The sequence below is a fragment of the Papio anubis genome, chromosome X (genome assembly GCF_008728515.1).
Source record: "Papio anubis isolate 15944 chromosome X, Panubis1.0, whole genome shotgun sequence".
Lineage (NCBI taxonomy): Eukaryota > Metazoa > Chordata > Mammalia > Primates > Cercopithecidae > Papio > Papio anubis.
Genome location: NC_044996.1, coordinates 127,395,867 through 127,410,933, shown reverse-complemented (window position 1 = coordinate 127,410,933; position 15,067 = coordinate 127,395,867). Strand labels below are relative to the sequence as shown.

The following is a 15,067-nucleotide window of genomic DNA, read 5'->3' as shown; positions in this document are numbered from 1 at the left end:
AAACGAATGCTTTTCAAGGAATCCCCCACCTTTAGTCCCCATTACTTTCACTTCTTCACTGAGTACGCAGCTACCAACCAAATACATTTTCTGAGGAATCTCACCTGAGTTGTTTAAAAATTCCACACTTCAGGCCACTGGGCATGGTGGTGCGTGCCTGTAGTCCTAGCTACTTGGGAGGCCAAGGCAGGAAGATTGCCTGAGCTCAGGAGCTCGAGATCAGCCTGGGCAACATTAGCAAGACTCTGTCTCAAAAAAAATGTTTTTCACCCTTTCAAGTTGTGCACAGACAAGACTGGTATGGAAAACAATGAACTCGGAAGCTACCTGAGTAAAAAAGTGGGAGTTTCTAGGGCCCATCCGAATAGCTGGCCTGGAGTCAGTCCTTAATGCACACAGGCTCTACCAGGTCTGACAAACACCTGTTCAACTTTACAAATAATCAAGGTAGAATAGAATTTCCCTCTAGCAATATGATTAAGCGGAAAAGGTTTATAACATTTCATTTACTTTTTTCCTGATTATAAAGGTAAAAACTTTTTATTATAGAAAATATGGGGGGAAACATTGAAAAGAATAAAGAAGAAACTAGAAACCACCCATAATTTCACTACTGAGACTGCCATTAACATTTCTTCATTGCTTTCCTCATGCATTTTACTATAAAATTAGGATATAAAATATACGGTTTTGTATCTCACTTTTCCCTTTATATTCTAAAGCATTTTCTCATATGGTTAAATATTCCTTGAAAATACGTTCTTTCGAAGATGCTTAAAGTTTTATTAAATAAATGTGCCACCACTTATTTAGCCATGCCTGTAGGTTATTCCCAAGATTTTTCTATTACAGACAAAGCTGGGTGGACAATCCTTGTATGTTCATCATTCACAAGCTTCTGATGATTATTCTGATGATAATTCCTAGAATTAGAATTATTGGGTCAAGTTCATGACGATTTTCTTTTCTTTTTTTCTTTTTATATTTTGAGACAGGGTCTCACCCAGGCTGGAGTGCAGTGGTGTGGTCTCAGCTCACTGCAATCTCTGCCTCCTGGGGTCAAGCGATCCTTCCACCTCAGCCTCCCAAGTAGCTGGGACCACAGGCCCATGCCACCACACCCGGATAATTTTTTGTATTTTTAGTAGAGATAGGGTCTCGCGATACTTCTTGGGCTGGCCTTGAACTTGTGAGCTCAAGCAATCTACCTGCCTTGGCCTCCCAATGTGCTGGGATTACAGGCATGAGTCACCTTGCCCCACCAAGTTCATGACGATTTTCTAAGGCCACTGATCCATATTGCCAAATTGCCCTTCAGGAAATCTTAGTGTTTGATGAAAGTAATAAGACTATTCATATCACAATATTTGTCAAAACAGAGAAGTCTAATTTGTAAACGTGATTATCAACTTGAAAGGCGAAAACAGTATTGTTTTAATTTGCATTCCTTTCTTAGTTGGAAGTTGAACATTCTCTCTCACACATTTATTAACCATTTGTATTTCTTTTTTTGTGAAGTGTCTATCATATTCTTCAACTATTTTTTCCCATTAGGATTGCATCTTTTAAAAGAAACTAATTTTAAAAATACATAGATGAAAAATATCAAATACAGTGCAAAAATTTTCTCTGGTTGGTCATTTGCCTTTTACTTTTATTTCTGGTGTTTTTAGATGATCATATTTATGTCACTCTCTGCTTTATACCTGGAAAGTTTGTTACTATCTCAATATGATTTAAGCATTTGTTTAAATTTGTGTTTTTCTTTTAATCATTAACACACCAAGAACTTATTTTGTGGAATTGGTGTGAGGTAAGATTCTAAGTTTTGGGCTTCTTTTTCTGATTTAGTCAACCAGTTGCCGTAGGAGACTGTATTGAATGACCCCACAGGTAATGAATGCCTACAGGTGACAAATTTCCTCAATTTTTGTTTGTCTGAGACAGTCTTTATTTTTCCTTTACTCTTGAAGGTTAATTTCACTGGATACAGTATGCGAGGGTGGTGTTTTTTTAAAATTTGAACACTTTAAATATTTTCCTCTACTTTCTTCTTGCTCATATGGTTTCTGAAGAGAAATCCGAGATAAATCTATTTACTTGTTCGTACTTTTCTTGCTTTTCTATAGGTAAGGTATTTCTTTTTTGTTTCAATTTTTTTCTCTTTGTCTTTGATTTTCTGCAGTTTGAATATAACATGCCTAGATGTGGACCTTTTGGTATATAACCTACTTCGTGTTATCTGAGCTTCCTGGATCTGTGGTTTGGTGTCTACCATTAATTTTGGAAAATTCTCAGTGGCTATTATTTCAAATATTCCTTCTGCTCTCTTCTGTCTTTTTTTTTCTAGTATTTCCATTATGTGTATGTGATATCTTTTGTAATTGTCTCACAGTGCCTAGATGTTTTGTTGTGTCTGTTTCTTTTTTCTCTCTGAATTTCAGTTTTGGAAGTTTCTATTGGCATATCTTCAAGCTCACTGATTCTCAGCTGTGTCCAGTCTATTGCCAAAACCAACAAATGCAAATGCATTCTTCATTTCTGTTACAGTGTTCTTGATTTCTAGCATTTCCTTTTGGTTGTTTAATCTTAGAGTTTCCACCTCTCTTCTTACATCACTCATCTGTTCTTGTTTGTTTGTTTGTTTTTGAGATGGAGTTTCACTCTTGTTGCCCAGGCTGGAGTGCAATGGTGCGATCTCGGTTCACTGCAACCTTTGCCTTCCGGGTTCAAGCGATTCTCCTGCCTCAGCCTCCCGAGTAGCTGGGATTACAGGCATGCACCACCACGCCTACGTAATTTTGTAATTTTAGTAGAGATTTGGTTTCTCCATGTCGGTCAGGCTGGTCTCGAACTCCCGACCTCAGGTGATCTGCCCGATCTCAGGTGATCCTCCCAAAGTGCTGGGATTAAAGGCATGAGTCACCATGCCTGGCCCATCTGGTTGTTTTTTGTTTGTTTGTTTGTTTGTTTTTTTGAGATGGAGTCTCACTCTGTCACCCAGGCTGGAGTGCAGTGGCACAATCTCGGCTCACTGCAACCTCTGCCTCCTGGGTTCAAGTGATTCTCGTGCCTCAGCCTCCTAAGTAGCTGAGACTACAGGCACGCACTACCATGCCCATCTAATTTTTGTAGTTTTGGTGGAGATAGGGTTTCACTATGTTGGCCAGGCTGGTCTCAAACTCCTGACCACAGGTGATCTGCCCGCCTCGGCCTCCCAAAGTGCTGGGATGACAGGTGTGAGCTACCACGCCTGGCCTCAATCATCTGTTCTTATGTGTTGGTGACTTTTTCCATTAGAGCCCTAAGCAAATGAATTATAATTGTTTCCAATTTCTGGTTTGATAATTCAAAATTTCTGCTGTATCTGCATTTGGTTCTGATGCTTGGTTTGTCTCTTCAGATTGTGTTTTTTTGTGCTTTAGTGTGGCTTGTAGTTTTTGTTGAAAGCCACGCATGATGTACGATGAAAACAACCAAGGTAAATAGGTCTTTAGTGTAAGGTTTTATGTTTATCTGGCTGGGACTTAGGCTGTGTTTACGGTTTGCTGTAGCAGTAGGTGTTAAAGGCTAAAATTTTCTCTCGTGTTCTTGTTTTTGTCTCCCCTGTTGCCTTTGTGTTTTCTTAGAAGCTTCTTTAATAAGGTCTGAGACATGCAGTTCTTTCAGTTGTATTTCTTACTATTATACAGGAGCCCTAGTAATGTGGTGGTAAAGTTTGGGAAGAGGGAAGTATTCTATAGTCCCGTGATTAGGTCTCAGTCTTTCAATGAGCCTATGCCTTTTGGCTGTGACCTCCACAGGTGCTTTTCACCAATGCTCAGTTCTGCATAGTCTCCCTGAGGCTCTAGTGTCTCAGTTAGACACCTAAGACTCAAGGTAGCTATAAGCACACCAGACCTCCTCATAGCCTGAATCTTTTCATATTGACCAGTGCATTCTTTTCCAAGGCAGGAGCCATAAGAAATTTTCCATTTTGGTTGCTTTTCATATAAGTTGAAGAATGTGATTAAGGGATGCATTCAGCCATATGCAGATAGTATACTAACTGTACCAAATGGCAGATGTTTATTCCTTCCCATTAATTAGAATAAAAATCCTGTGGAAAGTGAAGGGTTGGAGGACATTGGGTAAATTAATCCATGGTTTTTCTGATACTGTTTAAGATAATTTGAAGTTGCTGCCTTTAGAAATGCAAACTGCCTTGTACTATTTACATATTTTATGTGGGAAGTGGCAGGTTTTAATTTTAACTGCATACCACCTTCTCAATTGTTCCCTGAACAGAGTAGAAACTTAGAGAAAATTGTATGGGAAAAAAACAACACCTGATAATAAAACTGGGGACTGAAATGAGTTTAAAGTTCAAACAAAGTGCATTCCATAGCTGGCACAGTCTATAATCCATGCACATTTGATCAGGAAAACTATATGATCTTTTATAGTGTTTTTGACTGCCTGGGTTGACTCAAAGCAAGGAAAATTCATTCTTGAAGAAAAAAATGAGTAGACTCATGATATGCAAAAGGGATAATGCTAGGGTTTTATGAAGTTTTTTCTATCTGATATAAAATTCTTTAAAAAAAGATTGGTTTTATGCTTTGGCTTTTCTTGGTTTTGTGCTTTGGAATCAAACTTACCTTTTATTTAAATCATGCAAAGGGCTGTTAAATGACAAATGACAGATAAATTTAAATATTCAGCCACAAAAAAAGCCTGAAAGGAAGGATATCTTTTTTCCTTTACATTGGCCAAGTTCCTCTGCCTGAAACTTCATAAATTGAGGTGCTGGACTTTGAGCTGGGGCCATACTCTTGGAAAACCTACCTCATCATTTTAGGGCTTGCTTTCTTTGGGTCACACTTATGGACATTATACTTCTTCCATTAATCTCTATCATCAGATATTATATGAGTCAAGATAGGATAGACTATACTGCAGCAACAAATAACCCCAATAGCTCAGTGATGTACACAATAAAGGTTTGATTTTTGCTCACAATCTGATGCAGGTCTGTGAATTCTCCTTGGGGGTTCTAATTCAACATTTACTGGGATCTGGGCCATTTTCATCTCGCAATCCATCATCTTTGAGTTCGAGTCCTTTATAGACAAGAGAGAGTGGTGAACTCACCACTACAGTTAATTGCGGTATATATCTTAGGAAGAGCTGGAGATGATGCCTAAAGGAGGCATAACCAAGATCAGAGCGTAGCTCACCCACGAAAATTTCCCATTCTTTAAACTTCAATTAGCATGAGTGAATACTTTTCCCCAAACTGAGATTTGTGCTAAGAGCATGAGCAAAAATTCTAGCAGCCACTCGTGTCCCTTATTTCTAATGTTGCCATTGGTGCTGGGAGAGAGAAACACGACAGCAAAGACAATATTGCATGACATACTACATGAAAAATTACATGACCTGGGAAACCGGGATGTGTGCACTATCATAGGAGAATACATATATCTCATTCATTTCATTGTGAGTACCATTTTCTTTCCAGTTAATTATTACAGTGGAAACTGCATTTCTCTCTCTAGCAAGAGACTTTCCTCTTAACCAATCTTGCTCTCACTTTCAAAATGTTTTTTTTGTTTGTTTGTTTTTGTTTTTTCCGTGGGCTTCAAGATCTTAATTTGGACAGTAAAATTGGAATATCCTCTCTTTGCATTTTGCCTCCAACGATCCTCAAGGCCATGTGGATGCCCATGACTGTTTAGGCAGAAGTCACATACAAGACAGTGCAAAAAAGAAAAGCCCCAAGGTGATCAATTCCAGTGACTCTTTTTGTAACATACTGTCTCGATTCCTGGTGTGTAGCTGTACTTTTGCGACAGACTCTTAAGTGCAGAGCACCCAGGCTCAGGTCTGGGTCCCCCGGGCTAGTGTATGTGAACAGATGTGTGCAGGCCTGGATATTTTTCAAGACTCACACTAAGCATTTCTTTCTGATCAAGGGCTGATTCACAAGAAGCTCAAAGGTAGTTTTAGAGACAACAGGAGACACTTTATTCCAAAGTGTGGCAAAATATGCCCACTTGCATATTCAAGGTGGTGCCATTGTGTTTGCAATTATTGGAATGTGTTGGCTTTTAAAAATTATGGTTTTAAAAATAATGCAAGGGAGAGCAGTGGATCTCCCAGCACGGAGGCTGAGATCTGAGAACTGACAGACTGCCTGTCTGGCGGGTCCCTGACCCCCATAGCCCAACTGGGACATCCCCAGGCAAGCAGACCAACACCCCACACCTCACACCTCACACACAGCGGGTACACCCCCTGAGACGAAGTTTCCTAGAGTAAGCAACGTGACAGGCACACTGTCTGTGAAAGACCATCTCTGCAGCCTCTGCTAGGTTGGATACTCCCAGGCAAACAGGGTCTGGAGTGGACCTCAAGCAATTCCCCCAACAGGACCTATTAGCTGAGGGTCCTGACTGCGAAGGAAAACTAACAAACAGGAAGGACACCTTGTTGGTGCAAGTTCCCCATCAGTACTCACTTCAGCATCAAAGACCAGGAGGCAGATAAACCACAAAGATGGGGAAAAGCTATGTTGAAACCAAAAACTCAGGAGTGCATCCTCCAAAGGAACGCAGCTCACCAAACTTGATCAAAGCTGGACGGAGAATGACTTTGATGAGTTGAGAGGGAGAAGGTTTAGCCTCCATCAAACTTCTCTAGAGCTTTTGAAGGAGGAATTCACGCACTCCAGCGAAGAAACTAAAAATCTTTGAAAAAAGAATGGAAGAATGGATAACTTAAGGAATAATCAATGCAGAGAAGGCCATAAACGAACTGGGATAGAGATGAAAACCATGGACACTCTAGGAAATACGCGGACAATGCAATAAGCTTGTGCAACTGGACTCCTCGACCAACTGGAAGAAAGAGTATCACCGACTAAAGGATCACAATGAACAGCCGCAGTAGCGGTACAAGAGGTTAAAAAGAAAATGACCCCAAAGCCTCCCAAGAAATATGGGATTATGTGAAAAGACCAAATCTACTGGGCCTGGATTTTGGGGTGCCTTGAAAAGTGAGGGGAAATGGGAAACCAAGTTGGAGTACCACTCTTCAGGGATATCATCCAGGAGAACTTCCCTTAACCTAGTGCTAAAATGTCATTCAAAATTCTGGAACAAACGCCACAAAAGATAATTCTAGAAGAGCAACCTAAGATTAATATAACTGGTCAGATTCTACCAAAGTTGAAATGAAGGAAAAATCTTAAGGGCAGCTTGGTAGAGAGAAAGGTCGGCACGGCCAAAGGGAATCACCGACCAATACAGATCTCTTGGCAGAAACTCCAAAGCCAGAAGAGAGTAAATAATATTCAAATATCTCCAAAAGAAAAGACCTTTAACCCAGAATTTCATCCGTTTCTGTTCCAAGTTTCCATCAATATGAGAAACAAAAATCCCTACAGATGCACGCTTTAGGAGATTTTGTCACTCACCTCAAGCCTGCCCTTACAAGAGGATCCCTGAAGGAAGCACCCAAACATGGAAAAGGAACAACTGGTACCAGCCACTGCAAAACATGCCAAAATGTAAAGTCCATCGGATGCTGGGAAGAAACTTCGCATCAACTAATGAGTTGTAAAATAAATCCTTCAGTTAATATCACAAATGACAGGATCAAGTTCTACGGCAACAACATTAACTCTGTCGTAAAATGGACCGAGGGTCCAACTAAAGACACAGACCGGCAAACTGACAAAGAGTCAAGACCCATCAATTTGCTGTATTCAGGAGACCTATCTCACATGCAGAGGACATAGGCTCAAAATAAAGGATGGAGGAAGATCTACCAAGCAAATGAGGAAACAAAAAGCGAGGCTGCAACCTAGGGGGTCTCTTGATAAAACAGGACTTTTAAACCATTAAAGACTGAGCATTGTGCCAGCATCGGTAAAGGATCAATTCATAACAGGAAGAGCTAATCTATCCTAAATTGAGAGAGTCCATAAAGCAAGTCCTCAGGAGACCTACAAAGAGACTTAGACTCCCACACAATAATGGAGACCAACACCCCACTGCTTACGATTAGGATTTGACTTCAACGAGACAAGGATTAATCCAGGAATTGAAACCCAACTCTACACCTTAATAGGACACTTGGCTAGAACTCTGCACCCCCCAAATCGACAGAATATACTTCGCACTACATCGTTAATTCCATTCCAAAACGATCACATAAAGCAAAGCAATTCCTCAGTAAATGTGTGTTAAACAGAAATTATAAATAAACTGTCTCTCAGACCCACAGGTGCAAATCGAACTAGGAACTCCAGGACTCATGAAACTCAATCAAAACCGGGTTTCAAATCACATGGAAACTGAAACAACCTGCCCTGAACGACTACCGGGTACATAAACGGTCGAAATAAGATGTTCTCTGGAAACCAATGAGGAACAAAGATACAAATATACCAGGAATCTCCTCGACACATTTGAAAGCAGTGTGGAGGAAATTTATAGCACCAAATGCCCACAAGAGAAAGCTGGAAAGATCTTAAAATTCCTTGACACTCTTAACATCACAATTAAAAGAACTAGGAGAAGCAAGAGCAAACACATTCAAAGCTAGCAGGAAGGCGAAATAACTAAGATCAGAGCAGAACTTTCGGAAGGAGATAGGGAGACAAAACCCTCCAAAAACGAACAGAATCCAAGAGCTGGTTTTCTCTGAAAAAGATCAACAAAATTACAAGACTTCATAGCAAGATCCATTAAAGAAGAAAGAGAGAAGAATCAGATGGTGATACACAAAAGTGTGATGCATCCCACAGAAATACAAACCAACCATCAGAGGAACACGACAAACACCCCATGCAACAAACGGAAAACCCAGAAGAAAATATAATTTCCTGGACACTTACACTCTCCCAAGACTAAACCAGGGAAGAAGCTGAATCCCTGAATAGACCAATAGTTATGGGTTCTGGAAATTGAGGCACAATTAATAGCCTTACCAACCAAAAAAGTCCTTGAAAGTGACCTCAGACGGATTCCTACAGTCAATTCTACCAGGAGGTACAAGGGAGGAGCTGGTACCATTCCCTTCTGAAACTATTCCAATCAATAGAAAAAAGAGGGAATCCTCCCTTTAAATCCATTTCTTTATGGAGGCCAACATCATCCTGATACCAAAGCTCATGGGTGAGACATACAACAAAAGAGAATTTAGGACTCAATATCCCTTGGATGAACAATCCATGCAACTTCACAAAAATACTGCAAACCGGATCCAGCAGCACACGTTTTATCGACCATGATCACAACCTGTGGGACGCTACCGGTCTCAACACACGCTAAATCCTCAATCAACGTGAATCCAGCATATAAACAGAACTTCAAAGATTAAAACCACATGATTATCTCAATAGATGCAGAAAAGGCCTGATTAAATTCAATAGCCCTTCATGCCAAAAATCTCAACAAATCTCGGCATTGTTGAAACGCAGTCTCAAAAATAACAAGAGCCATTTTATGACAAAACCCAATGTCAATATCTCATACTGGAATGGGCAAAACTTGGAAAATTCCCTTTGAAAACTGGCACAGATAGGATGCCCTCTCTCTACCACTTTATTCACCATAGTGTTAAAGTTCTGGCCAGGGCACTTCAGGGCAAGGTTAAAACGCATTCAGTTAGGAAAAGAAGAAGTCAAATTGTCCCTGTTTGCAGATGACATGATTGTATATTTAGAAAACCCCATTGTCTCAGCCTTAAATCTCCTTAAGCTGATAAGAAACTCTCGTTAAAAGTCTCAGGATACAAAAATTAATGTGCAAAAAAATCACAAGCATCTCTTATACACCAGTAACAGACAAACAGAGAGCCAAATCATGAATGAACTTCATTCAATTGTTTAAAGAGAATGAAATACCTAGAATCCAACTTCTATAAGGGATGTAAAGGACCCTTCAAGGAAACGCAACCACTGTCTAGTGAAATAAAAGAGGATGACAAACAAATGGGAATATACTTATGCTCATGGATAGGAAGAATTAATATCGCGGAAATGCCGCCTGCAAAATTTATAGATTCAATGCCATCCCCATCAAGCTACCAATGAATTTCTTTCACAGAATTGGAAAAACCACTTTAAAGTTCATATGGAACCAAAAACAAAGCCCGCATTGCCACATGCATCCAAGTCAAAAGAACAAAGCTGGAGGCAATCACACCACCCGACTCAAACTATACCATAAGGCCAAGGCAACCAAAACAGCACATGGTGTATTGGTACCAAACAGGAGATATAGGACCAATGGAACACAACAACAGAGTCCCTTGTGAAATAATACCTCACACATCTACAGCCATCTGATCTTTGACAAACCTTGACAAAATAAGAAATGGGGAAAGGATTCCCATTTTACTAAATGAAAAGTTGAAAATTCATTAGCTTATAAGTAGAAAGCTGAAACTGATCCTTTCTTACTCCTTATAATGAAAAATTAATCTGGCGATGGATTTTTTTTTTTAGGAGGACTTTAAAAATGTTAGGACCTAATACCTCATAAAACCCCAGAAGAAAACCTAGGTAATACCAAGTCTCAGAACAATAGCATGGGCAAAGACTTCATGTCTAAAACACCAAAAGCAAATTACAACAAAAGCCAAAATTGACAAATGGGATCTAATTAAACTAAAAGAGCTCTGCACAGCAAAAAGAAACTACCATCAGAGTGAACAGGCAACCTTACAGAATGGGAGCATCAATTCTTGGGTAAATCTACCCATCTGGACAAAGGGCTAATATCCAGGAACCTACAAAAGAACTCAAACAAATTTACAAGAAAACAAAAACAACCCCATCAAAAAGTAAGCAAAGGATAAGCGAACAGACATTTCCTCAAAAAAAAAAAGAAGACATTCATACAGCCAACAGACACATGAAAAAAAATGCTCATCAACACTCTTTACTGTGAGAAATTGCAAAATCAAAACCACAATGAGATACTCATCTCACACCCTGCTAGAATGGCATCATTAAAAAGCCGTAAAACAGTAAGCTGAGAGGATGTGGAGAAATAGGAACACTTTTACACTGTTGGTGGATTGCAAACTAGTTCAAATCCATTATGGAAAACAGTATGGCTGCATCTCTAAGGATCTAGGAACTTAGAAGTACCATATAACTCCAGCCATCCCATTACTGCATATTCCCAAAGGATTATAAATCATGCTGCTATAAAGACACATGCACACATATGTTTATTGTACTTATTCTAATAGTAAAGTGACTTGAATCAACCTAATGTCCATCAGTGATTAGACTGGATTACAGTGGCACATATACACTATAGAATACCATGCAGCCACATAAAAAGGGATGAGTAGTCCTTGTAGGGACATGGATGCAGCTGGAAACCATCATTCTCAACAAACCACAAAAGAACAGAAAACCAAACAACTCCATTGCCCTCACTCATGGTGGGAACTGAACAATGAGATCGGGAAGGGGAACATCATACACTGGGGCCTATCATGGGGAGGGGGACGGGGAGGGATTGCATTGGGAGTTATACCTGATGTAAATGATGAGTTGATGGGTGCTGATGAGTTGATGGGTGCAGCATGCCAACATGGCACAAGTATACGTATGTAACAAACCTGCACGTTATGCACATGTACCCTAGAACTTAAAGTATAATAATAATAAAGAAAAAAATAATAAAATAAAATAAAATACAAAAAAAAAATTCATCAATGTAATTCAGTCCCAGTCTGAAGGCCTGAGAACCAGGGGAGCCAATTATGTAACCACCAGTCTCAGTCCAAGGGCCTGAGAACTGGGGTGCCACTGGCATAAGTCCCAGGGTCTGGAGCCCAAAGGCCCAAGAACCAGGATCTCCAATGTCTGAAGGCACAAGAAGCTGGATATCCCAGCTCAAGAAGAGAGAGCAACTTTGCCCTTCCTCTGCCTTTTTGTTCTATTTCGGTCCTCAACAGACTGCACGATGCTCACCTACATTGGTGAAGGTAGGTCTTCTTTGCTAGACTATTGATTCAAATGCTAATCTCTTCCAGAAACACCCTCACAGACACACCCAGAAATAATGTTTTCCCAGCTATCTGGGCATCCCTTAGTAGAGTCAAGTTGGCAAAACTGAAGCAAACCACCATGGCACGTGTATACCTATGTAACAAACCTGCACGTTCTGCACATGTATCCCAGAACTTAAAGCATAATAATAATAAAATAAAAACTAACCACCACAGACTCTTATCCAAAATAAACAAAAAACTTTTAAAACTCAATAAGAAAATAAAAAACCCAATTAGCAAAATGGGCAAAAGCCTTGAAAAGGCACCTCTTCAAAGAAGATATACAGATGGCAAGTAAAGATTTGAAAAGATGTTCAAGATCACATGTCATTGGGGAATTGCAAATTAAAACAATGAGAACGTGGAGCCACAGGAACTCTCATTCATTGCTGGCAGGAATGCAGAATGGTACAACCACTTTGGAAGGCAGTTTGGTAGTGTCTTACAAAATTAAACATACTCTTATCATACAATCCAGCAATCGCACTACTTGATATTTACCCAAATGAACTGAAAACATATCCACATAAAACCCTGCCCATGAATGTTTACAGTAGATTTACTTACATTTGCCAAAACTTGAAAACAGCCAAGATGTCCTTCAGTAGGTGAATGGATAAATAAACTATGGTACATCCAGATATTGGATTTTATTCAGTACTGAAAAGAAAGGAGCTATCAAGCCATGAAAAGACATGGAGGAAACTTAAATGCATATTACTAAGTGAAAGAAGTCAATACAAAAAGCCTACATACTGTATGATTCCAACTGTATGACACTCTTGAAAAAGTAAAACTACGGAGACAGTAAAAAAAGATCAGTGATTGCCAGGGGTTGTGGAAAGTGAGGTATGAATAGATTAAGCACAGATAATTTTTAGGGCAGTGGAACCTCATTTTATTGCAGTTTGCTTTATGTGATTTGCAGATATTGCATTTTTTACAAATTGAAGGTTTTTCCAACAACATGTGCTCACTTTATTGTCACATTTTGAGAATTCTTGCAATATTTCAAACTTTTCCATTATTATTATATCTGCTTTGGTTATCTGTGATCAATGACCTTTTCTGCTACTGTTGTAATGATTTTTGGGTCACCAAACCACACCCATATGAGACAGCAAACTTAATTGATAAATATCATATGATCTGACTGTTGGCCCTGTCTCTCTCCTTCTCCTCAGGCCTCCCCATTCCCTCAGACACAACAATATTGAAATTAGGCCAAGTAATAACCTTACAATGGTCTCTAAGTGTTCAAGTGAAACGAAGAGTTGCATGTCTCTCACTTTAAATCAAAAGCTAGAAATGCTTAAGCTTAGTGAAGAAAATATATTGAAAGCCAAGACAGACTAAAAGTTAGGTCTCTTGCACCCAACAATTGGCCAAGCTGTGAATGCAAAAGAAAAGTTCTTGAAGGAAATTAGTCTACTCCAGCGAACACATGAATGACAAGAAAGCAAAACAGCCTCATCTCTGAAATGGAGAAAGTTGGAGTGGTCTGGATAGAAGATCAAACCAGCCACAACATTCCTTTAAACCAAAGCCTAATCCAGATTAAGGCCCTCAACATGGAGGCAAGGCCCTCTACCAGCAAAAAGATGATGACTCACCAAAGGCTCAAATAATACTTGGCAATAAAGTATTTTTTAATTAAGGTACGTACATTGCTCTTTTAGACACAATGCTATTGCACGCATAATTGACTACAGTATAGTGTAAACATAACTTTTATATGCACTGGAACACCAAAAAAATGCATGTGACTCACTTTATTGCAATAGTCACATTATTGTGGTGGTCTGGAACCAAACCCACATATCTCTGAGGCATGCCTGTACTCTGTACAACACTGCTCTGGTGGATCCACGCCATACATTTGTCAAAACCCATAAACATACAACACCAAAAGTGAACCCTAATGTAAACTATGATCTTTGGGTGATAATGTGTCAGTATGGGCTCATCAGTTGTAACAAATGTAACACCCTGGTGAGGGATGTTGATAGTGCGGGAGGCTATGCATGTGTGGAACCAGGAGATATATGGAAAATCTCTGTATTTCCCTGCCTAATGTTGCTGTGAATCTGAAACTGTTCTAAAAAAAAAAAAAAAAAAAAAAACAAAGTTTATTGGTTTTTAAAAAGTACAATGAAATATTCTGCAACCAGCAATGTAGTTCAAGCTTTATTCAGCTAGATATAAAATCAGAAGAACAAAACAAGTAAGAAACTGAGGGACAGAAGTGTTGCAGGTAATAACAGCACAACCAGCATTCGAACCCTGGCAATCCGTCTCTGGAGTGTGTGCACTGTGCACTATACCACCCTGCCTCTCAGTTGTTCATTACCACTATTAACTATTATTTTGCAAACAGAAACACTGAGGCTCAGAGCGATCAACCACTTGCCAATGTACCAGATTCAATAAAAGACAGCACGAGATCCCAGGTTTCCTGAAACACTGACTCCCAGTTCTCCCTCTACTCTTCTCACGTTGCCTCTACACTCCCTCATGTCTCCCTCCTCAAAGAATCTGGAAATATCCAAATGTATTATCTTGTCAAGGGGTACATTTTGTTCCAAGTACAACATTTCAATACTCAGATACTTCCAGAAGCAAAACCATCTCCTCTTCACTTTCAAACCGGCTTAATTGTCAAAATGAGAAGAGGATATTCACTAATGCAAGCTGTCAGCCAATACGTGGTGGATTCAATCCACTGCAGGACTCCAGCGTTTTCAGCATGTTTGTCTTTGGCACCAATGTGCCATAAGATACAGAGGGTGAGTAGAACACAGACAAGAATGAAACCCATGTAGAAATGTAGCCAGCAAATGGCTGATAGAAGGAGATTTACCCAAAAAAAAAAAAAAAAAAAAAAAAAAAAAGGATGTTCACTGAGAGGCACTAGAAGAGATTTTTTCATTCTTTCAAAGCTTGCCCAGCTGAAAGGGATCTGCTTTGGTATAATTCCCTGACCCACTTTTTTTCCTGATAAGAG

General features: G+C 39.6%; 1 pseudogene; it reads right to left on the bottom strand.

Annotated features, from left to right (window-relative positions):
* LOC116271850 overlaps positions 1 to 15,067 on the bottom strand; it is a 35,677-nt pseudogene that overhangs the window by 16,063 nt on the left and 4,547 nt on the right.